Consider the following 23,512-nt stretch of genomic DNA (forward strand, 5'->3'; position numbering starts at 1 on the left):
TAGCAAGTCGCTCTTGAACATGACACTTTTGCTCCGCATCCGAGTCGGGTTGGGTTGTTCTTTTCACTGGTCATATCACCATTGATCCATCACACCATCCACATTTGGGGTTAATGCTACCAATCCAACATGTCAGTGTCGCCGATATGTTCAAGAGAAGTCACTCAGAGAATTCACCTGCATCTCATCCACTGCGATACATTCACGCTCCATTCTTTCATGACCGCCACCCTGAACCCTGTATCATCAGATCGGTTTCACCTCCAAAATCATTTACTCCGTTCCATGTCGTAGATGTGGGATTAATTAAGGCCCTCCTACGGTGGGTCGCTTCTTGTCGACATCACCTCATTATCCAAGAAGTCGACTTAGGGACAACCCTTTCAGTACTTTGAAGCTTGCATGCCTCAATGGCAAGTTTCTCACTTCTGGCGACAGGTTTACATCAATGGCCTTCGACCGAAATATTTTGCGTGGTGTTCGATGCCAAGTCCCTTATTCACACCATGTGAATTGTACTATAGTACCTTGAGGGTCATCATCATTATCGGTGATTCCTCTCGCGCCTGTTAACAGCTTACATCATTGGCTAGTAATCAGGCGATGTCTTTCCATGTTCGACTCCAGAACATCTCTCACATGGATCGACTTGTACTTTGAGTGAAGATCGAACGAGATTGAAGACCCCGGATCTAGTTTCATCCATCCGGGCTGCGATATATATTCAGGAAAATAAAGACATCAAATGTACATCATTGCTACACAGATAATCATCCAACCTAAGGGATGATGGCTCTACCAGAATCATCAGTCTGCACACAGACAATTGTCTGTCTTATGTACATGAAAATGAATTTATAAAGCTAAGCATGGGAATGCCCGCCTCAGCTAGATCATGAAAATATTATGAAGATAATGTATTGTATTGTATCTTATTACAGGTCGCCTTCCAGCTCGAAAAAACTTCGGATCCTCATGATAAAGCATTTCACCCGACATCAAAAGATTAATGACCTCATGCTTTATGGGGCAACTGTTATACACATTTTTGGGCACTGCAAACCCAATCATATATCTCCATAAACCAAGGGCTCCTAAGTCCCTAAAAGTGTTGTTCCAACCCCTAAAAGAACAAGGTCAACTGATTACATCATCTCCCAGAAGTTCTTCATGAAAAACTACTCAGAACTAGTCAAAGTTGGACCATCTCACCTGCACCATGGTCAAAGTGCGCTGCATCCCACCTAAATGCACACGGGAGGTGTGATGCATACTGAAAAGCCCTTCTATGGGGTGTGATGGGCGAGAGTGGACAAATGGCAGAGTCAATTTGCGAGGTGGAGGATCATGGAATCTTCCAGAAACTTCTCCTGTGACACTTGCCTTTCTGCATTCGCCCAGGGATGAGTAAGAGATCATCAATCTCCAAGTGGAATCAAGAACTATCAGAGATAGGACACTAATCAAATCTCAGAAGCTGACTCACCTCCCTGCAATCATCTATATATGGATCCCTCATCCTAGAGATCCAGAGGCTGGAATTTTGTATCTTGTAAGGAAGTGTTGCTGGTTTCTTGGTGTAACATCATAGTGTTGGGTGATCTAAGCTTTTCATGAGGTAAAGAAGGGCTTTCTTGCTGAGAGGATGACGTTGGGTCAGGACAATTAGTTGTAATCCTCTTTGCTATTCTTGATATTAATAAAGTTATTCAAGTTTTCCTCCACATTCTTGTATGATTGATGATATATGCATTTGTGTGGTCAATATATATCTGGTCCTCTATTTTTTATGATAGTAGATCTTTGTTCTTGGATAGTGTTATGCTGCTTTGATTCCACAGGTGCTCTTTGAAGCTGGGTACACGAGGAAGCGAGTGGCAAAGATCTATCAGAAGGGAGAGGAATCAAGCAAGGAACCGAGCGCAAGACAGAGGCTGGTCTCCTTTGTTCCCCTCTTATTTACTTCTCATAAAGGAAAATGAAAGTAGTTTTAGTTTGTTTGTTTCTAAGATAGCTACTAGTCTTAGTGGGACTAGCAGCTCTACATAGACACTAGATTTCCCGATAACAAGTGTATTTGTATATGATGTTTGGATTAATTTGTTATATCATCACATTTCACATCTCTTTATTATAATATTTAATCATCCATATATTTAATTAATTGTGTAACATTTCACAACGACATTGGAAAATGCAATAGAATAAATTAAAATGTATTTTATTATATATGAATAAGAGGTTGTTAATCATACAAAATGGGATAGTTATTGGTAACGCGTTTTCTTTCAATTGGGACACTATGCCCATTACATTAAACAAAATGCATTATTTTCAGAGACAATTATTTCAAAAAATACAACTTGCATTGATATCCAAATAGATCAACATTCTTCATTGGAATTGTTGTCAGTTCTCGAGATACTTCCATGACTTGGGTTATTTATACGAATGTTTCATTGATTGCATCAATTTTTTTCATCTTCTTAATCTTGGTCCATCTGAAAACATACAAATAAACTGTAATGAGTGTATCTGCATTGCTGAGAATAATGAAAATTGAAATAAGTAACATACATCAATGTAAATTGAATAGAAATATACCATAGTATCTCAGTGGATTTTCTCCATATGGACTTCGAAATATGACATATACCTTTTCTCAAAGAGATTTTTCATATTTGGATTTGAAATATAGAAGGATCTAAGTTATGTTTTGTTGATGGTGCTCGATACTAGCAACATACAGAAGATCTGCCTAGTATAAGGTCCCAACTAGACCTCACACTGTTTGGTGTAGGAATCCCATCCGTAATACATCCCGAATACCATTTACTTAAAGATATGCCTTGGCTTTAGCTGTCATCATGAGAGAGAAGTGAAAATTATTGTTCTTTCAAATGAGAAAGCTAGTATGCCTTGTATATGTTCGATTGTCAATGTATCTAGGTTCTCCTATTGCAGGGAAAAAATGAAGTGAGCCTCTCAGAAGAGAATTAAAAGTGCTACCCTAATGGAGACATACATGAGAGAGAAAGGTTTGTCTAACATCAAGTGAAATAGTTCACAAGGATGCGATGATCATTATAAGCATAACAATGCATTTCCAACAAGGAGTATTGAAGTAATCGAAATAGTTCAACTAATCCAGTACTTATTGAAAACAAACATGAACCATAAACATTCAAATAATAGTCTTAGAAACATTCATAATCCATGTGTGAAAATGTGTCGGCCTAAAAAGACTTCAATATTAGGCAAAAGTCCCAAGATACATAAATGCAATGAATGTTGGGTGCAACCCAACTTGGCCTAGGTTTTTGTAAAGAATCTGCATTTTGTGGAGAACAACGCGCAGTGCAGTGCGAATTGGACCACGCAATGAAGTAGTTGGAATATAACACACAGTATAAGGGCATCAGAGTGGGTCGAAGCCCCTCATTTTTGTAAAAGCATGTGATAATGTAAAGGATCAATTGTTTTAGTTTCTTGCTTTAGGGAGTCCATGGTATTTGGACCATGGTAATTGTAACGATGTAACCCTTGATGTAATCGTATATATAGAGTCAAATAATAAGAATAAAATCATTGTTGATATCTAGATATATGTTATGGTTGAAATTTTGTGATCTATTGTTTGGGAAAAGAGGGTGAAGCTCTGCAGCTGAGTGTGCAGAGGCATGAGTCTGCAGCTGGGTGCGCAAATGACCTACAACTTAGTGTGCAGGTCAAGAATTGTTTTTGTACAAAGAATCATTATGTTAGCAATAGTTAATTTGGATGTAGCCCCACATTGGGGTGAACCACAGTAATTTGCTGTCTTCATCTGTACATTTTCTTATTATTTTTTGTAGTGTAGCAGTTTGTTATAGTTGCACTTTATTTCAGCACAATGATGATTTATGGATTTATATAATGTGTTTAAGTGGTTAAATTAATCTGGGGAAGTAATTTATGAATGATAGGAATAAGAAACCATAATAATACCACATCCCTGCATCCTTCAAGGTAGTAGAAACCTAGTTTTGTATAATCCCATAGTCACTTCGGGTGAGACTGTGATCTGCTAGCAAGTCACTGTTGAAAGGGCCAGTGATTAAGGGTTTTGTTGATGCGTAGTATAAATCAAACCTAGGTCAGCCAAAATCAAACCAACAAATGGTTATGTTGTTGGGATCGGGATCTGTTTTTGGGATATGTGGATGTGGCACCCGTTGAAGAAAGAAATTCAAGATTGACTAGAATTGATAGAGCAAGAATTTCCAAATCAAGAGAACAGAGACCCTTGTCTGATGTTCAAAGCTTGGTTACAGAAGTATATTTTCATAGATCAATACTAGATTTTCTTCGCATCATTTGCTGTTGAGTTGTACGAGTCGATATCGAGGTTGACCGAAAGAAAGAACTGTTTTAAAGGCAAATAACCTTCGGTACAGACTCTTGAACTGATACGGCGACTCAAGAGCACTGACAATAGGATTTCAAGGGTTGTTGATTTCTTTATTGATAGCATCTTAGAATGATTCATTATTGAGTTCACATTAGAATCCACTAATTCTTCAAAGGACCGTGAGGTAAGTATTTGAAGTCTTCGAAACTTTGGATTAAGATGCTTCTGTGTGAAAAGGGAGTTTTGTGGATGCAACAAAATTGCTAGTTTACTTATGTTTGTAATAAAAGAGAATAAATTTAAGCTAGAGATCGTAGTAAGGCAAAGTGGAAAGAGATATAGAATACATACTAGAAAGAGAGCTTGTGGAAAATATCCGAAGACGTTTGTATAGACTGAGTATAGTCCACTTTTGAGTGAATATGAAAGTGAAAGAGAAGATAGCCACCCAGATAAACCCCAGGTAACTTCATAGTACTCACCTTCCTAGCCCGAGATTTTGCAAAAGCCAGAATCTAGTAATAGCCAAGGTGCTTTTGGCTCTCCCCCTCCTCCTCCCTCCTCTCCCCATACTCCCCCTACCTTCCATACCCCTCCCCTTAATCACCCCATCCTCTGCAAAGAAGAAATATGGATGATAATATTAAGTTGCATGTTTTCAAAGGAACTAGATCAGAAGATCCATAGCAGTTTTGGTTTTTATGTGAAGCTGTATGGACTACGAAGCAGATCAACGATGAAAATATAAAGAAATATCAACTCATTATGACATTCCTAGATAGAGAGTTGACATAGTATATGAAGTATTCAAGTAATCAAATCAGAACATTTGCAGATATTAAAGCAGCATTGATTAGATAATTTAGGAAGTCAAAGTCTAAGTCGCAATGCATCACTGAGTTGAAAGAAATTAAACAGAAACCTACTGAGTCTGCTTCGGAATTTGATCATAGATTTAAATTATTTTTGGATGAAGTGAGCTTCGACATATATCTGCAACAACATCAAGAATGGTTTATAGTTGCGTTGTTACTGCACATCAGATTACCATTGATGTAACAAAAGATAACAGGTCAAGCCAAAGATCTACAAATTAGAATGAAATTGGAAGCTTCACCTATAGGAGATACTAATACAGGTATGCAACAGATTCAGAGTCAGTTGGCGAACCTAACCCTCTAGATACAAGATATCAAGAAAAGCAAAGAAGTCATGGAAGAAGTATGGTGTACGAAGTGCAGATCGGAGGGCCATTCTAAAGAACAATCTCATATATTCAGGAATTACATGGCTAGTAGGGCAGTGAATCTCTTAAATGCAGGATCCAACCTATGGTGCAAAATACATAAGACCAGAGGCAAACACCGATCAAAATACCTCTTATAGAAATATGTGCAGACTCTGAGGAACCTATATTGAAAATACTATAAATCAGTACGACATCATGAGAATAATTATCGATCTTATGAACTAATGATGGAGCACGTGCTAACACTTATAGAATGAAAGTAGGAGAATATGGACATGAAGGTAGTGGACAGTGTGGTGGTTGAGGAGGCTACCAAGGAAGAGGTCGACGTGTTGGAGTTGGTTAAGGACGTGGGCAGTGGGAAAATCATTTGCTATAACTGCGGTGAGACAAGTCATTTTGTGAGAGATTGTTAAAACCCTACAATGACATGTAAGTACTGTAAATCCTTTGACCATGTAATCAAAGAATGCCCTGTACATATGGAAAAGATGTAAGAAAAAATGAATCAACAATCGATGCAAAATATTCAAATGATGACTTATGAAAGGAGGACCGACGAACCTCAAATTAGTATTGTCACTAGAAGTGGAGTTGTGACTGGATTTGATAAGAAGATGAGAAGAAATAATTTGAAAGTATATGGGTTAATAAAAATATTGAGAAGGAAAAAGAACTATCTATGGAAGCAAATCGAAGCTTTATAGATGTTGGAGCTTCGACCTCTAGTGCGCAGCCAAAGTAGAGAATTAGTTGTGATGTGTCATCAGATTCGACATAGAATCAAGATCCAATGCAGAACCGAGCTTCGATAGAGGATCGAACTTCAACACAAGACCAGGATTCAGGAAATCAAGCAGGTATTTTAAAATCTTTTTTGCAGACTTGTATGAAATTATTAAGAGATCAAAAAGTGATAGATGGGATTCAGGAGTTGGTAGATTCCAGTGCATCTAAATAAACATTACGAAGTGAGATGCGTGTAGTCAATATTTTGCATAAAAAAAAAGAACTAGAAGAGAGATGAGGCTTAGTGCACAGATAGGAGTATATGAGATGGATCAAGTTATCCTGGATCTGGGATTTGATGCTAGTGCCTTAATGATGCATACATGGGAGTTATTGGGTAAGTCAAAGCTACAGTGGTCACCTATTTAGTTAATGATGGAAAATCAGCAAAATATCTTCCCCTTAGGAAGACTACCAAGTGTAATAGTGCACATTGAAGGAGTTCGCAATACTGTTGATTTTGAAGTAATAAATATCGTTGATGACAGTAACCCCTATCCTGCATTACATGAAATTGATTGGGAATTTGACAATATGGATATAATTAATCTAAAGAAGAGACAGATGGTATTTTAAGGAAATAATATGAGAGTCGTTGTTCCCTTCGATCCATTAGAAGGGGTAATATATACAGAACCAGTTAGAGAAGAATATTATGTAGCTAATATAGATAATATATGTTAGATCTAAGAATTTTGTGATCCATAATGTAGAAATATGTCCTGAGGATGAACCAAATTAGTTGGTTTGAAACGTCGACCAAATCCTAATAATGTGATTAATCCGAAATACATATTTCTATAGATAATATATATCAAATGACAATAAAGGAATAGGATTGGGTTAACCCTACTACAAAAGAAAAGTTGAATTGTGAGCATGATATTTCTTGTACCTCAGACTCAGAAGACAAGTTGGAAAAATAGCAGAATAGGTTGCATGAAGTATCCACAAGGTGTTGTACAAGAATTACCAAATCAATTCATTTTATGATATCTAAGGTATGTAACCTACCTTCTTACGATCGTTTAGGTGATGTAAATACTTTTCTTGATGATTATGAAGAACAGGTTCTAGATAATAAAAGGTTGTTAGCCTTGGATATAGCCCTGAAAGCTACACCTACTAGATAGTGGGGTGCACACAAGAAGAATATAGAATGTTGGCAGGAACTTTGAATATTGATGTGGATAAGGTTTGGACAGATAAATACAGAAATAGAGATAAAATATCATGGTGAAATTTGTAGGTTTTAACCCTGTATAGAAACTATCTACATACAAATTCTAAAAACAAAACAAAAAAACAATGGCGAGAGCATAAAACATAAAACATATATACACAAAGATTTCTCCCTGGATCCAAAAATCGGGACTACCAGATTGATTTTTCATTATATTCCTTTCAATGTTACAATACATACATATACATGTTGAAGCATCCATAAACCCTAATCCATTAACCCTGGATTAGAACATAATCGTAGTTCCCTTGAACAGATATACAAAATACCATGGACAGAAAACCATCATGCCAAAACCATGTGTGAAATCCATGCACAAAAACATAGGTAGGTCCACCCACCTAATATAGGATCCAAAAATAAATTCCTGGGGCACTACCCTAAACCCCGCCCAAGGGGGCTACTGCCCCTGACAATGTATAGAGAGATCTATCATCCCCCTGTGCGTGGGGTAGTCGTGGAAAGAATATAACACAACCCAAAATTCTCCCACTTGTTGTTTTCTTTCCACAAGAGAGGTTAGTCATTGATCCACCCCTGCAACACCCATTGTTTATCTACACCAAGAGAACTTCTCAGTTCTCACATACTTTTTCAATGCATCTACAGTATTCTTCAAAATGTCCACCTTTACCAGCAACACCTTTTTTTCCTCAACCATATCCCTCTCAAAGCGATACTGAACATTAATGTGCTTTGTCTTTGAATGATAAGCAGGGTTCTTTGCCAAGAAAATTTCACTTTGGCTATCACAGTCTATCCTTATAGCTCGCTATACTAACCCCATACTTGAACACAATCTCTACAACCAAATGACTTCCTTGCTTTCATGAGTGGTTTCCATGTATTCTTCCTCTATAGTTGAAATTTCCACTACAGACTGTCTCTTATTCATCCAACTAATTACACCTCCAAATAGGTTAAAAATATACGCACTTGTAGATCTTCTCTGATCCAGATCTCCAGCCCAGTCTGCATCAACAAAGCCATGGATCTACAAAACTTTGTCCAATCCTGATCTTCCTTGGAAGCACAAACCATAATCACTAGTGCCATGCAAATACCTGAAAACTCGCTTCACTGTTGTCTAATGCTCCTTCCCTAGTTTTTACATAAACCTACCCAATAATCTCATTGCATGTGCAATGTCTGGTCTAGTACAGACCATTTCTTACATCAGGCTAGCAACTGCACATGCATATGGAACACAGGACATGTCCTCTACTTCCTCTTGTGTCTTGGGACACTGTTCAGCAGATAACTTTACACCTACAAGAATAGGAACCTTCACCAATTTACTACCCTGCATATTAAACCTCTGCAATATTGTTTCGACATACTTCCTCTGGTTTAACCAAAGATTCCTCTTTGGACGATCTCGTTTAATTTCCATGCCCAAAATATAGTCTGCAGCACCAAGATATTTCATGTCGAATTTGAAGGAAAATTGGGTCTTCAAATCCTGGATAATTTCTTTGTCATTTCCAACCAGCAACATATCATCCACATACAAGACCAGATAAATAACACGGTCGCCAATTAATTCAAAATACACATAGTGATATGTTTTGATTCTTGTGAAGCCAAGTCCCCATATAAATGTATCAAATTTCTGATACCACATCCTTGGTGATTGTTTTAACCCATACAGAGACTTTTTTAACTTGCATACTAGTTCTTTATTCCCCTTCACCGCAAAGCCTTCAGGTTGTTTCATGTAGATCTCTTCTTCAAATCGTCGTGAAGAAATGTTGTCTTCACATCCATCTATTCTACCTCAAAATCAAAAGAAGCAGCAACAGAGAAAAGTAATCTAATAGAAGCTACCTTGGAAACATGAGAAAAAAAATATCACCAAAATCAGTTCCTGACACATGGGAATAACCTTTTTCTACCAATCAAGCATTGTATTTCTCCACCCTTCCTTTTGCATTCATCTTCTTCTTAAACACCCATTTTCTTCCAATGGGTTTCCTTCCAGCCGGAAACTCCACCAGAGCCTCATTTTGGTGCAAATATGTCATTTCATCAACCATGGCCTCTTTCCAAAGTTTTCCAGCCTCTAAATCTAGTGCTTCCCTCGCATTTTTTGGATCATCATTAATAATAGATAAAGCAAAATTTGAACAGAAAGTGATGAGCCTCGATATTGCAATAAGAATGTTGCAACTACCAAGGCTACCAACTTTAATTATCAACCTGGGGTTCATACAAACTTAAGAGGTATCAAAACTATATGTGCAGCATACAATGTGTCCTTCCTTTGTTCTCATGATGTAATGGAGTGCATGTACTGAAGTCAAATCCTAAACTAATTGCAAAAAATGAAATGCTCAAAATGGAAATCTTAACCTATTGCAAGAAAGAAAGTACAAGGAAAGAAACCTATTCTAATTGCATAAATATCATGAAATAAATGTAAAACATTACATTTCAAAGAGTTTAGATCCATTAACAGAGTTCATTCGAAGTGGCAATCAAGAAAATCATCATTGTATTATCCAATCCATAAATCTGTCCATTAGCACAAATTGTTGAAATGTTTTTCATGGGTAAAAAGGAAAGTCCTAAGCAGTATTTAGTCTTCCCTAATAATGTATTTAAATCCTAGGGGTCATGATTCAAACCTAAGAGACAAAAACCAATATTTTTGAGAAAACCTGGGCAAGTATATACACGCTGGAAGAGTACTACAGGAAACTAGACGATGTTACAGATTTAGTACAAGAAGTTATAATTCATAGAATGACCAAGAAAATGAAATCCAAATTGGATAGGACAAGATTTTTTATATACTAGGATGTCTTAGGTCTCTATTCCAAGTGGAATCACTCAAAAATACATTTGTTAACCCATGCTAAAAAATGGCAGAGAATTACTAGTCTAAAATCTTGAAATTCGAGAACTAGTGAGCTAGTAAATCTATCAAATGCCTAACCTAATCAAGTGAAAATTCAATGGGGTGATTTTTGTTATTAACTAGAATTTTTTTGCGATCTAATGAAAGTGGAACCAAATTGATTGAAGCTCATTATCATGCTCTAAAAAATGGCATAAATTTATTGCTATTTGCCACAGAGGAGTTCTAGAAATCTAGATTTGGGAATAAGAAAACTAATCCAAGTAGCTCAATGATAACTATGACCTTCCAAATATTTTCCAATGATGAAATTATGCTTTTGATCCTACAAAAGAACATACATCAACCATTTAACCCAATCCTACAACAAGAAAAATTTAATACTAAATGTAGAAATAGAAAGAAACAAGAACAAGAGATGCATGTGAATAAGCAGTGAAAAGAAGAAAAGCAAATGATACAAAAGGGTTCTGAGGCTCCTGGGATGGCCAAGCCAAAGGAAACACACATTACTATGAAGGATACCAAGATTTAGAAGCTAAACATGTCATCAATCTTCATTATTTCCATCAATACAATTACATCCGTACAAAAAATGACAATGGAGTTGCAAAAATACGAGTTCTCTCCACAAGAATACTAATAAAAATATACCCCTAGAGGCAAATTCGACTTGGTACTTATACAAAATTATTAGGAATCATTCCCCATGAAAGAAGGAAGCTTTCCCCACCCAAAATCCCTTGATTAGTGGAACTAGTTCCCAATACTAGGAATCTACATTAAATGGCAGGGAACACATTCCTAGATTTTCTCAATCATTAGAGCTCCAAAATCTGTGACATAATTCCATAATACCATGTTGATTTATTATTTAATATTGATTGTCTTATAGTAGGGAGAAAGTCCCTAAATTATCTCCTCCAAATCTTCATAATCTGCCCAATATTCTCACAATATTCCACAAAAACAAATAATATTAGGCACAAATATGCAATCATTCATAAATCTTCATAATGAACATATTAAAGTTAAAAATACATTATCTAATGTAAAAAGATAGGTTTAATGCGCTGAAGGATGGTCAAATGGGTCTTAATTTATGTTTAATTTAGATACATGGGCCTTAATTTATGTCTAATTTAGAGGTCCATCATACCCCCTATTGAAAGTGTTGTTCATCCTATGAGCAACTTAGTGACCTCATTGTGCCTCATTCATGGCCGTGGTGGCCTATCTCTTGTGCATTCCTCAGTCCTTTCTCTTAAAAATTTTGGCTGTAATTTCTGCAAGGACAAGCACAAAAATGTATTTGTTCTTTTCATGATTGTTTAACAGCCTTTAAAGAAAAAACATAACTTTCCTCTTTGGAACTGAACTTTGTCAGCTTGTAGATCCATTTGATTCATATCCTCTCCCTTGAAACCTTCATTCCTTTTTCACTCATTTTTCCAAAACTGCTTGTGCATAGAAAAAATCATAGTGTTTCTTGATACCATTAGCCTGCCTTCTTCCCCTTATTCAAAATGGGTTATTGAATATTTTTCATTTTGGAAAGATCTTCCACATCCTTTTCCAACCTTATGTTGCCTTGTTCCACCATTTGGACACCTCTAAAACCTTCAAAATTCCTTTAGATGTGGACTAGGACATCATGTAGTAATTCTTGTAAAAACTACAAGAAGCCATGTTAAAACTACACGAAACCCTGTTTAAACCTCTTTTTAACATAACTGATAGTCTGAGCTTAGGGTAGGCCTCTACTTGACTTCCATTCCTTTCTCCTATTTCTATAACATTTTTTAGGCCTTGGAAAAAAGCTAGAAAGAGGTAGATACCTCTTGGAAAGCCCTTTTTCATCACTGCAGTTTGAGTTATGTTTTGATGGTGAATGCCTTATTTCCTTTTTTTGTCTTCTTCTTCTCTTTTGTGCCTATGATTGCCTAATGACTTGGAGTTCTTTGTTTTGATTATGTATCTCTTAGGCACTGCCATTTTGGGTTTTAGCACAATTTTTTCCTTTCTTCCTTCTTGGAGCAGCATTCTATCTTCCTGTAGCAATCATTCCTCCTCTTTCAGGGTCTTCTAATTGTATGGGAGTGATGAAAAATAATGTAGAGGGCTTGGAGGATGATGATATGGCTCAGAGGGAGTAGTGTAGGTTTTTGAAAATGGAGAGGATGCTTTGTTTGTTTTTTTCAAGAAATTTTCAAGGTGAGACAGAGTGTAGGGTTTGTTCTTGAAAAATATTAAATTTGTTCTTATGAAATGGAATGGATGAATAATGGATAGATAGTGGATATGAAGTGGAGGGAGGGCTTGGAGTGCTGTGGTGACTTAGCCTTTGTAGAAATTTCTTCTTTTAACTGTTTTCTACATTCCTTGAAATCATCACCCTTCATAATTTGGCTTTTCCACATTGCATGACTGAAGGAGTGAGTTACAATTAACTAGTTGAAGGCAGCTGAGACTGCTGACCCATCCTTATCTTATAAAACCTCGTCTCTCATGCATTGACAACAAATTTATAACTATAATATGCTCAAGGGAAGAGGTCAAGAATATTTCATATATGTACCTACCTGATGGTTGTTGGAGAGGCATGCATGTTGCTGCTGAGTTGATGATCGATCCCTGCTTCCCTAGAGGTGCTAATGTTTTTTGCTTTCTTTTGCACATGTCTTCATAGCTTGTTGCTTATTTGACTAATAAGGTTGTTGTGTGCAATTTTCTTTCAAGTGTTCAATATTTTGCTGGTGGAGTGGATGGGTTTCTTCCTAAGGAGGGTTTTCCCCCTTTTCAATCTTCAGAAATGGCTTCATGTTGCTCAAGATGGTTAGATCTTCTGATGTGTGAGTGAAAAAAAAAATGATGTGAAATCTATTTTAATTGTGCAGGTTGCTTACGTGTGGAATCCTCTTCCTATAGCAGTCATTTATTTCCTCTTAGATACCTCGTTCATGCATGTGGGATTGACGTAAATTCATAAGAGGTATAACGATAGGGTTAAAAACATCAAGAGATGGTGTAGGTGGTGGAAATGTTGATGACAACTTTTTTTATTTTTATTTTTTCTTAAGGCAGAGTGGAATTTGAAGATGGATTTTGGTTAGATGGAGTGGATGAGTGATTAAAGTGGTGTTTTGGGACCTATATAAACCTTTCCTAAAGAATACATGACCTTTTGACACATTTCTCCAATCATATTTCATCTTGTAGCTTCTTCTCGACCATCCTGTAGTACTATAGGATCTTCTTGTAGTAATTTAGGAAAACCTCTTGTAGCAGACTTGTTTTTTCCATATCGTCCAATACGGTAGAATGGAATGAACCAAAAAAAATTGAGCATGTTTCCATCATCCCTATGAACCTCCCCATAAAACACCTTTTTAAATGGATGCATGAATATCGAGAAAATTCATAAATGGTTGTAGGTGATGGAGACCCGTTTCTCGAAAATTGTGCACTGGAATTTGTTGAAATCGCTTAAGGATATTACCATCATCCATATTCATCTCCACCTGAAACAACTTGGAAAATGGATTCATGGTTTTTAAGATATGACAAAAATAAAAAATTTCTCTATGTATTCCTGTTTCCTATAGTAAAACAGAGCCTTTCTGTAGTATTTCAAGACAACAAGGAAAATGGGTGGTAGAAGCTTGGGAATGCTGAGTGGATGGTGGAAATAGATGAGGGTGATGGATTGGCATGGCCTTGGTCCTGTTGGAGAATTTGAGCAAAGGAGGAAAAAGTCCAAGTTTGACTTCCTTTGACTAGAATTTTGACCATTTTTTTCTTTTCTTTGGTGCCAACTTGTTTTTGTTGCTTGCAAATGTTGGGGAGCACCTACATTGATTAGAGAGATACATGGAGAAAATATTTTTTTTATTTTTTCCTTTTTTTTCTTCTAGGCCTACTGATCATCTCAATGAGGTTTTCAACTAGTAGGTCTGCCTAGGCGCCTCAAATGAAGTTTTCACCTAAGATCTTTTCTTTTTGTCTTTTTTCCTTTTTCCCAACCCATTGACTGCCTCATGGAGGTTTTCAATCAATGATCCAATCTCAGGTGCCTCAAAGGAGGTTTTCACCTGAGATTTTATTTGTTTTCTCTTATTTTTCATTTTTTTTCTACCCTACTCTACTTGAAAAACAAAATCACTTTCAAGTATAAGAATACTTCCAATGGAGCCATGTGCACATCAAGATGACAGAAAAACTGATGTGTAGGCTTGAAATGTATGCTTTGAAATGTACCTTAATTTGATAGATCAAATTATTTGACTTTGATGATATCAAGAAGAGTTGAAGAAGAGAGTGTTGTTGCAACTTAATGACTGTTTGGAACCATATTTCAATATAGTTGTGATGCCCCTGGTTTGATTGCTTATATGGATAATTATTCATGTCTTCTTCAACCATGACCTTCAAATATTCCTCTTTTTTCTAATTTTTCTCTTCAATACATGGAGGATTTGATGGTAACCATGAGGGAGTTTTCTCAATCTTTGATTTTGATGTCTACCCTTCATAAACCGCAGCCCATGATTCTTTGGTCTTCTCTTTTGAATCTTCTTTTTCTGCATGTTATCCTTCAATGGCATCAAGAGAACCTATTTTCCGAATGTTCTTCTTGAGCTGAGATGAATACCATTGAGATCAAGAGGAGATATTTGGAAGTGTTGAGCCTCAACATTGTAAGTGGGTTGAGCAACTTCCTTGTGTTGGTTCGGAAATGGTGGTATAGGTAGTTGAGTGGGAGTGGATATTTGAGATGGATGTGGTTAGGGTTGTGGTCGTGGTGGAGATGGATGGTATGGATAACATGGAGTAGGTATGGAGGATATTGAGGAAAATATTGAGGATATTGTTGATGACTCCCATAATTTCCTTGCCAACCTTGTTGCCAAGATTTGTTTTGGGGTTGAGATGGCCAATGTTGCCAAGGAAATGGTGTGTTCCAATTACTTTGAGGTGGATATGCATAACCTTGAAATTTTGAATTAGGCTCTTGCATCATACTAGGTTGAATAGGTTGCCATGGTCTTCTTAGAGCTACATAACATTGCTTCTTTCGTAATTGACTTGCTCCATTGTCCTCTTGGTAAACTTCCTTCAACCCTGGTAATGATGTACTATATTTAACATCATGTGATTCTACATGGACAACACAAATATAAACATCTTATTTTTTTTCATCTTGCATTTTTAACATTTCTACTTGTTTGGTTAGATTGCTAAGAATTTATGTTTTAAAGTCATCAAACAAATTTCTAAGTTTAACTTGACTTACCGATTTTGATGATGACTTACTTACTCTTGCCCTTCCTCTTGATATGTGTTTTCATGTTTCACAAATTTCTTTAAAGGGTAATTGGTATACATCACCTTTCCTCATGATTTCAAGGATATCAATCCACCCATCCCTAATTGTTCTAAGTAACAGGTTTTTTAGTGTGTCAAATCCTAAATGATGTAATTTTCCCCTCTTAAAATTGTACATGAACCTCTCTATTAAATCCTCAAGGCTCTCATCTTATTTTTTATTCATTCTAAATATTTATTCTTTAAGATCATGATCTTTATATTTTTCTAGAAATATCTTTTGCATATCATTCCATGATCTTATTAAATTAATCCTTAAACTCACGAACCATTTAAGAGCTCTATCCTTCAATGTTTCCAGAAAAAATCTGAATTTTTTATTGTTTAATAAGTAACCAAAATATCTACAAGGGTTTCAAATTCAAAGACAAAGGTTTCCAAATATTCTGACCTTAGACCATGAAAGTTTGGAAGAAAATATGGAGGGATGTTCTTCATATGCACATTGATATCAGTATCTTGAATGAGAAATCCAAGAGGATCTTCCTCGTTGTCATCATCTCCATCCATTTCTTCTACCTTATTTTCCATCTCTTCTTCTTCTACATGCAAAAGTGGATGGTGATGTGGCTCTTACTGCACCACGTGATCAAATAGGGGGGTGGGTTGGAGTTGGAGAATTTTTTTTGTTTTTATGATTTAATGAAAACACTAATACAATGCACTTTTCTATTTTTGAAATGAAATATGAATAATTCAAATATATTTTTTGTTTTTTCAAAAAGTAAAAATAAATGAATCAACTAGGGAACAAAAAATGTGTACTTTTACACCTCCTCCGCAACGGCACCAAAAAGTGATGAGCCTCGGTATTGCAACAAGAATGTTGCAACTCCCAAGGATACCAACTTTAATTATCGACATGGGGTTTGTACAAACTTAAGAGGTATTGGAACTATATGTGCAGCATACAATGTGTCATTCCTTTGTTCTCATGATGTAATGGAGTGCATGTACTGAAGTCAAATCCTTAACTAATTGCAGAAAATGAAATGCTCGAAATGGAAACCTTAACATATCACAAGAAAGAAACATATTATAATTGCATAAAGATAATGAAATAAATGTAAACCATTACATTTCAAAGATTTTAGATCCATTAACAAAGTTCATTGGAGGTGGCAATCAAGAAAATCATCACTGTATTATCCAATCCATAAATCCGTCCATTAGCACAAATTGCTAAAATGTTTTGCATGGGTGAAAAGGCAAATCCTAAGCGGTATTTAGTCTTCCTTAATAATGGATTTAATTCCTAGGGGTCATGATTCAACCCTAAGGAACCAAAACCAATCCTTTTGAGCAAATATGGGAAAGTATATATAACGTGGAAGTATACTACAGGAAACTACATGATGTTACAGATTTACTACAGGAAGTCATAATTCATCAAATTTCCAAGCAAATCAAATCAAAATTGGATGGGACAAATTTTTGTATTGACTAGGATGTCTTAGGTCTCCATTCCAAGTGTAATCACTCAAAAATGCCTTTGTTAACCCATACTAAAAAATTGCAGAAAATTACTAGTCTAAAATCTATAAATTTGAGAACTAATGAGCTAGTAAATCTATCAAATGCCTAACCTAATCAAGTGCAAATTCAAAGGGGTTAATTTTTATTATTAAATAGAATTTTTTTGTGATCTAATTCAAGTAAAACCAACTCAATTGAATCTCATTATCATGCTCTAAAAAATAGCATAAATTTGCTGCTATTTGCCACAAAGGAGTTCCAGAAATCTAGATTTGGGAATAAGCAAACTAATCGAAGTAGCTCAATGATTACTATGACCTACCAAATATTTTCCAATGATGAAATGATGCTTTGATCCTGCAAAAGAACTTACATCAACCATTTAACCCAATCCTACAACAAGAAATCATTAATAATAAACGCAAAAATAGAAAGAAACAAGAACAAGCGATGCATGTGAATAAGCAGCGAAAGGAAGAAAAGAAAATGATGCAAAAGGGCCCTGAGGCTCCTATGATGGCCAAGCCCAAGGAAAATCAGAGTCCTATGAAGGAGACCAAGATTTATAATTTGAACATGTCACCAATCTTCATTATTTCCATCAATGCAATTACATCCCTGCAAGAAATGGCAATGGAGCAGAAAAAATACAAGTTCTCTCCACAAGAAGACTAATAAAAATCTACTCCTAGAGAAAAATTCGACTTGGTACTTATACAAAATGATTAGGAATCTTTCCCCATGAAATAAGGAAAATTTCCCCACCAAAATCCCTTGATTAGTGGATCTATTTCCTAATAAATGGAATCAGCATTAAATGGCAGGGAACGCATTCCTAGATTTTCTCAATCATTGGAGCTCCACAATTTGTATCATAATTCCATAATATATTGTTGATTTATTATTGAATATTGATCCTCTTATAGTAGGGATAAAGTTCCTAAATTATCTCCTCCTCCAAATCTTCATAATCTGCCTAATATTCTCACAATATTCCACAAAAATAAATAATATTAGGCACAAATATGTAATTATTCATAAATCTTCAGTATGAACGTATTAAATTTAAAAATACATTATATAATGCAAAAAGAGAGGTTTAATGTGTTGGAGGATGGTCAGATGGGCCTTAATTTATGTTTAATTCAGAGGCATGGACCTTAATTTATGTCTAATTTAGAGGCCAATCATACCCCCCTTCTGAAAGTGTTTCTCATCCTCTGAGAAACTTAGTGACCTCATTATGCCTAATTCATGGCCCTGGTGGAGTATCCCTTGTGCATTCCTCGGTCCGTTCTCTTAAGAATTTTGGTTATCAGTTCTGCAAGGACAAGCACAAAATTGTAGTTTTTCTTTTCATGATTGTTTAACAATCTTGCAAAAAAAACATAACTTTCCTCTTTGAAAGTGAACTTTGTTGGCTTGTGGATCCATTTCATTCATATCCTCTCCCTTGAAACCTTCATTACATTTTCACTCATTTTTCCAAAACTGATTGTGCATAGGAAAAATCACAGTGTTTCTTGAGACCATTAGCCTTCCTTCTTCCCCTTATTCAAGATGGGTTCTTGAATATTTTTCAGTTTGGCAAGGTCTTCCACATCATTTTCCAACCCTTTTCTACCTTGTTCCACCATCTGGACACCTCTGAAACCTTCAAAATCCCTTTAGATGCGAACTAGGACATCATGTAGTAATTCCTGTAAAAACTACAATAAACCCTGTTAAAACTACAAGAAACCCTGTTTAAACCTGTTTTGAGCATAACTGGTTGTCTGAGCATAGGGTAGGCCCTCAACTTGAATTCCATGACTTTCTCCCATTTCTATAACATTTTTTAGGCCTTGGAAAAAAGCTAGAAAGAGATTAGATACCTCTTGGAAATCATTTTTTCATCACTGCAATTTGAGTTTTGTTTTGATGGTGAATGTCTTATTTGATTTTGTTTCCTTCTTCTTCCCTTTTGTGGCCTAGATGATTTGCTAATGGCCTTGGAGTTCTCTGTTTGGATTAGGTATCTCTTAGGCACTGTCATTTTGGTTTTTAGCACAATTTTTTCCTTTCTTCCTTCTTGTAGCATTATTCTACCTTCCTGTACCAGTCATTCCTCCTCTTTCAGGGTCTTCTAACTATATGGGAGTGATGAGAAATGATTTAGAGGGCTTGGAAGATGATGCTAGGGCTCAAAGGGAGTAGTGTAGGATTGTGAAAATGGAGAGAATGCTTTGTTTTCTTCTTTTTTTCAGGAAATTTTCAAGGTGAGACAGAGTGTAGGTTTTGTTCGTGAAAATATTAATTTTTTTCTTATGAAATGGAATGGATGAATGATGGATAGATAGTGGATATGAAGTGGATGGAGGGTTTGGAGTGTTGTGGTGACTTGGCCTTTGCAGATATTTCTTCTTTTAATTGTTGTCCACATTCCTCGAAATCATCATCCTTCATAATTTGGTTTTTCCACATTGAATGAGTGAAAGAGTGAGCTGCAATTAACTAGTTGAAGGCAGATGAGACTACTAACCCATCCTTAGCTTATAAAACCTCATCTCTCATGCATTGAAAACAAATTTCTAACTATAATATGCTCAAGAGAAGAGGTCAGGAATATTTCATATATGTACCTACCTGATGGTTGTTGGAGAGACATGCATGTTTCTATTGAGTTGATGATCGATCCTTGCTTCCCTAGAGGTGCTATTCTTTTTGTTTGCTTCTGCACAGATCTTCATAGCTTGTTGATTCTTTGACTAATAAGGTTGTTGTGTGGAATTTTCTTTCAAGTGTTCAATATTTTGTTGGTGGAGTGGATTGATTGCTTCCAAAGGAGGGTGTTCCCCCATGTTAGTGTCAGTTTTGTTAGCATGTCACCTGGATCAAATGTGTTTTTACAATGCTTGTCAGGACTATCAAAATTGAATTTTTCATGTCACTAGGTTTACACAGCAAAATTTGGTCATTGTTTCGTCAGTCTAGAAATGAGGTCAGTCTTTTGGAAATTCACCCATGCTGGTCAAATATCACATTTTTATGGAGGTGTCATAATAAAAACATGTCAGTCATCATCATCATTCCATTTAGTTTCAAGTCATACATTAGGTCGCTAGGGTTTCCAAGGTCCATCATTTTCATGAATAAATCTAGTAGTGAATAGAGCATGACAAGCAGTTCTTGGGTATTGACTTGTGAGTTATCACACATTCATCATGTTCTCATGGTTAAAAAGTTCCAGAAGAAGAAGTTACAGCACTCTGGAAAGTGAAAAAGCAGCTCAGGTTTCAATTGTAAAGGTAACCTTGTTGGGCATGGGATCCCCCCACGGCATGGTTTGGGGCTTAAAGACCAAGTTTTGACTAATTCCATTGTAAAGACTCCATGATTTGTAGGTACGGAGCGCGAAGTCATAATAGAGTCATAGGGTTGTCTGCCCTTTTTTTTGTAATGTAATGTTGGTTTGAAAGATCTACCCATGGTCTGCAGACCATGGGATTGCATAAATAGAGTGAAGCCCTAAGTGTAGAAAACATCATGGATTGAGGATCATGGAATAGGAGCATAGCAAAGTATCTGAAGTGTAGAGTTGTGTCTTTGGGTTGTAGAGTAGGAGAAGGCTTTGCAGCTGAGTGCACAAAGGCCTAGTAGTCCATAGCTGAGTGTGCAGACCCCTGCAGTTGAGTGCGCAGGGCAGGTTGAGTCTATAATCGTTGGAAGCATTAATAAAGAGAAGTTTTACCATATTTTTGTGTATCTTTTCCTGTTTTATGTATTACTGGGTATGAATTGCAAGTTTACTATTTATTTACTATGCAAACTTATATAAATGTGCTAAGTAAGTGAATATAATACAAGGTATCTGTTTATGCGAAGATAACTAACTGTTATAAGAAGATAAGTAAGATCCATAATGTGACTTGGGGAAAGAGTGCAGATCACTGCTGCAGTAGCGCGAAAGCCCCACAGCCTCTGGTTAGGGTAGCGCGAAGACCTTGCAGGCTAGGGAAGTGCGCGAAGTAACCTACACAAAGGTATTCATAGTTGGACTAAATCAACCCCTCAGACATCTCAAGGGTGCGAAAACCTGGTTCCAACATCCCCCCATACTACTTCGAGTGAGACCTCAGTCCCTGCTCCACGAACTGTTGCCAAAACGGCTAGGAGTACAGGGATTTCTTTGGCTTCTTAACTCTGAACCTAGGTCAGGCCCCAATAAGCCAAAAAATGGTTCCGTTGCTGGGACTGGAATCTGCATAGAGATGTCTGATGTCGTATCAATGGAATCCAATTAAGAAATAAATTGAAAGTTAGTTGGATAGGAGAATTAACGAGTTTGCGGCACAAGAGAACAGGAATCCTTGACTATTAAGAGAAGATTCATTAGGCTGCTACCTGTACACAAAAATCCATGAAAATTTCTTCCCCTCTTTCCCTACTGAGTTGTGCGAGTGGATCGCGAAATTAGCAGATTGCCAAGGAAGGTGCAAGCTCGACAGTCCTATTGTGTGAACCCTAGAGTTGGTGCATAGATTGGAAGCATCGAAGGTAATATCACACGCGTTGTTGATCACTGGCTCGATCGAATTATAGGAGGATTAATTACTGAGTTCACGGTAGATACTTTAGACAGCTATAGCGAGGCAGAGCGACGCTTCCTCAAAGGACCGCGAGGTAAGTACGTTAAGTCTCTGAACACTTGGATTAAAATTCTACTATGTGAAAAGTGGATTATGAGAATACATTAATGTTTGGGGCTACGCGGAGTGGGAGAATTTGTAGAAACGAAGGTCGTACATAACTATAAACTAGCCCCTTGATTTCACCTCTGTGAGGGGATGAGGAAGAGCTCGCAAAGGTCTCAACAAGAAGTGTGATCAATTTGATAAGGCAGAGAATTCCACGCATACCACCCCCACCCACACCACCACCAGCTTCACTACCTTCACCCCCATCTTCGCCTGTACCACCTCCGCCACCACCGATAGTCAATATGGCAAGCGCGATAAAGTTGTCGATGTTCAAGGGAGTAGGAAATGAAGATCCGAACCAATTTTGGTTCCTGATAAAAGTTGTATGGGAAGCACACGGATTTACAAACAACAATATAAAGAAGACAACATTGGTCAGTGCTCTGCAGGATCGCGCGCTGACCTGGTATATTAAGTATTCTAATGGCAATCTAAATGCAGGGATCGCGGATATCCAAATTGCATTGAATAGAGAATTTAGCAGGCCGAAGTCAGAGGCGCAGTCAATCATTGGGTTCAAGGAGATCACGATGCTACCAGGCGAGACTCCTTGGGAGTTGGATCAAAGACTAAAGTGCATAATTTGCGAACCTAATATCACTTTGACAGATGGACAACACCATGAATGGTTTGTAGAATCGCTAATGTTGCATTTAAGGAACACGTTGTCACAATAGAGGTTAAAAACTTAGGCAGAGGCCTTGGAGATCACGATGAGGCTGCATGAGACCCTGCTATAGGATCTTAACCTGGGATTTCAACAAATCCACATGCAGTTGAAAAACTTATGCCTTGATATGAAAATTCTGAAACAAGACAGGTCAGCTCACCTAGAAGTGTTCGAAGAGGTATGGTGTGTTAAATGTAAGTGTCAGGGTCATGACAACTACCACTTCCCAGTGTTCCTGAATTACCTCATGGGAGGAGGATCGATGCTGTTAAGACCGGAGGCCTAAGCAAGACCTAGCACGGCGCCTACTTTGTGGTGTCCGATTTGTCAAATAGGAGGAAAGCATGCTACGAACAGCTGCCATTTGTTCCAGAAGTACATGTAGAATTCACAACAGTTGTTCTGTAATTTCTGTAGATCAGTGGGGCATGATGAGTGCACCTATAGAAGATATGAGATGATGATGGATAGGACTCCCACCTACAAAGTTCAGGCTGAAACGCAGCCCCTTGACCATAACACAGAAGTGGCACAAACTATATTTCAGGGGCACAGATGAGGCCGAGGTGGAGGAGGACCTGGAAGATGTCACGGACAGCTGATATGTTACAATTGCGAGGGGCTAGGACATTATGCCCATGATTTTATGAACCCAACGTGCCCATTATTCTTGTATTGTACATTGTTTGATCATGAGACAGAGGATTTTTC

Source organism: Pinus tabuliformis, chromosome 7, assembly GCF_031772625.1.
Source record: "Pinus tabuliformis cultivar Carrire ecotype Pingquan chromosome 7, CPIR1, whole genome shotgun sequence".
Lineage (NCBI taxonomy): Eukaryota > Viridiplantae > Streptophyta > Pinopsida > Pinales > Pinaceae > Pinus > Pinus tabuliformis.